This window comes from Cyprinodon variegatus, unplaced genomic scaffold (genome assembly GCF_000732505.1).
Source record: "Cyprinodon variegatus isolate N-32 unplaced genomic scaffold, C_variegatus-1.0 Scaffold1320, whole genome shotgun sequence".
Lineage (NCBI taxonomy): Eukaryota > Metazoa > Chordata > Actinopteri > Cyprinodontiformes > Cyprinodontidae > Cyprinodon > Cyprinodon variegatus.
The window spans coordinates 10528-13564 of record NW_015151773.1 but is presented as its reverse complement, the minus strand read 5'-3'; the positions used below and the strand labels follow the sequence as shown (position 1 = coordinate 13564).

Genomic DNA, 3037 nt, shown 5'->3' with positions numbered 1-3037 from the left:
CCCGAAACACCGGCTTCGTATGGCTGAGAGGCTGGTCTGGTGAAAAATTAGTGCGTTTAGGCCAGGGTTCGGCTTCGTGTGGACGGGGCCTTAGCTTTATTTCACTTAGTGTGTGGAAAGCATTATTGTTTGCACAGCCTTCACCTAGCATTCTGCTAAACTTGATTTGCATAAAGAATAGAAGAGAATAGCAGTGCTGTCATCTGAGCTAATCCATTGTGCTCCATTATAATGCATGTCTGAGTTATTGTTCATAATTAACTGCAAAAAGATTTGTTAACAAGAGCTATTCAAACAACACATTTCACAATTACAAACGTCCTGTTTGTTCAATATTAGCAACCAGTTCAGCTTATGCTAGCCATGCTAGCGCGGTAAAGTTAAGCCCAGTGGTGACTCCCGCTCTGCGCCCCACCCCCGCTGTAGAAGATGCTTTCAGTGAAGGAGAAGGTGCTGATACGGCTGCAGATGGAGACGTGCACTATGGTAGGTGGCAGTGGGCCATTTTTATTTTTGGAGGTTGCATATTATGTTAATAACTTGTTAGGGTGCGACAGTGACGGATATAGCTAGAGCTGCACCGTGTATAATGGATACCTGGAGGTTTGAATTATAACATATGGATGAATGCATCTATATGTAGTACTCGAGTTTAGGGGGGATGAAGGGGGATGGCATCCCCCTTGTTACGGCTACTCTTGCATCAAAAGGGTTTCCCAAAAAATCAAAAATTTCCAGAGTAGTCTTAGGAGGAAGTTTTTGGACTCACAAAACAAAAAAGCACTCGAGGAGAATTTTCTTGTTAAAAAAATTGGTGTTTTCTTTACTTATAAAAAATAACAGAAATATTCTCCGAGCTGACTTACAAAAAAATCAAATATAAAAGTTAAGTGATGTGTGTGAAAAAACTGTTGCACTCCTCACTCCTTCAAACAAACAATCAGATCCACCTCATCCGCTGCTCCTACTTGTTAATCTCAGCAGGAGGCGGACTGACAAGGAGGAGGGTCAAAGCAAAACCAATACATAAACAAATAAACAACAGCTCTACCATTCACACAACCTTAGATCTTTAACATTAATCATTTTGGGAAAAATAAATTAATCTAATTCTTAATAGGCTCCAACACCCCTGCTTTAAAAAAATCATCCCCATTCTTAAATGATCATCCCCGTGACATTTTTTCCCTACATAAAAGACATTTCATCCCAGCGCTGCGTGTCCCGAGCCCGTGACATCATCAATGACCCCTCCCACCATAGACTGTTCTCCCTGCTGCCCTCTGGGAAGAGGCTGATGTGTATTTTCTATCCGTGCAGGCTGCCTGTATTTCCAGTAATACCATCAAACTGCTCCTGATTCAGTTCATTTCAATGGCGGCCGCACCAACTGCTGCCAATCAGCTTCAAAGAGACACTTTATTAGAGGAACTAGTGACTTGCTAAGTGAGAGAATGGCTGCCATCCATGTGGATATACTCAGGAATCTGGAATAGTTCACTCAGCATCCACCATTATCTCTCACTAGTCTGTGGGCAGCGTTTAGTTATTTCATCATCCTTCCTCCCTGAGACCTAATAGCAGAAATTAGAGGAAATTAAGTAAATACTATAAAGGAATTATTGGGTAAACTACATAAAGTGGTCTGACATGTAACAGTTTCTAGGCTTCATTAAAAAAATTGAGAGAATGTCCAGGGACCCTACACTACTGGGTACGAGGGAAGGGGAGAGACATGCGGCAAAGGACCAGAGGTTGGATTCGAACCCGGGTCGTCCACGTTGATGTCTAAGGCGTATATTCGTCGTGTGCACCAGCGAAGTATGCCAGCATCACCAACCCAGCAGACGTTAGCGCTGTGCTGGTTTTCTGATGTAAAGTTATTGCATCAGATGTCATTCCTGAATAGAACAGCGGGCATGTTGACCTTGGTTATTGGCTGGAAGGATTGTTTAGTTAATCTCCAGCCTCCCAGATCCTCTGCTTTGGACCTACTGTTACCCCTGGCAACCCCATAGAATTTCTTTCAGGATAAAAGCCCAGGTGAACCTTAACATCACGGACTGCTGCTAAATTGTTCTCTATCAACAACCTTAGACTCTCCTTGGGGAGACCATCAGTTCCTGGAATAAAGATCTACTTTGGTTCATCCAGAGCAGCTCTGATTCAGCGGACTGGGCTCTGCTGGAGGTGAGGGAGGATGATCAACAGTCCTTCTAGGATGTATTTATTTGAAGTAGAAAAGCTTCTCCTCCATCCAGTCCCTGATTGGCCACCATGTTGCGTTTTCATAGAGAAGTTCAGTTGGTTCCATCTTCAGCGATCACCGCTCCTCTCTCTCCATGCGGTGCTGCTGTCTGACTCCTCAGCTCCATCTAGGAGCAGGAGGTGATGGAGGAGCAGTGAAGGCTCTCACTGCGTGGAGTTCACCGCTGGACGCTTCACTGCATGGTTTCCATAGGAATTCTACGGGAATCCAGGGCCTTTGGCTGTCGGTTGTTTTCAGTATTGAGTAATGTTGCAAACTTATTAAACAAAATTATACTTCAATAAGGCTCATTGGGCAATAAAGGTACAAATATGTTAACCTGTTGTTGTCTGTGATTATTTATATCGTGAACCATTTATCACTCAGAGCAGATTCACCCTCCTTTGGTTAACATTTGGATAAACAGAAACCATTTCTTTGGATGGTGATTAATAACTCATTTCAGTTATAATCATTTAACTATCATTTTACTCTTAATTTGAATTAATTATGTGGTTAGGTTGGGGTTAGAGATGGTTAGGTTGGGGCTAGAGATGGCTAGGTTGGGGTTAGAGATGGTTTAGGTTAGGGCTAGAGATGGTTATATTAGGGTTAGAGATGTTAGGTTGGGGTTAGAGATGGTTAGGTTGGGGTTAGAGATCGTTAGGTTGGGGCTAGAGATGGCTAGGTTGGGGTTAGAGATGGCTAGGTTGGGGCTAGAGATGGTTAGGTTGGGGTTAGAGATGGTTAGGTTGGGGCTAAAGATGGTTATGTTAGGGTTAGAGATGG

General features: G+C 43.3%; 1 protein-coding gene across 1 annotated transcript in view; it reads right to left on the bottom strand.

Moving 5' to 3' along the window:
* Nucleotides 1-3037, bottom strand: part of abhd18 (abhydrolase domain containing 18) — an 18393-nt gene that overhangs the window by 12407 nt on the left and 2949 nt on the right. The window lies entirely within an intron of this gene.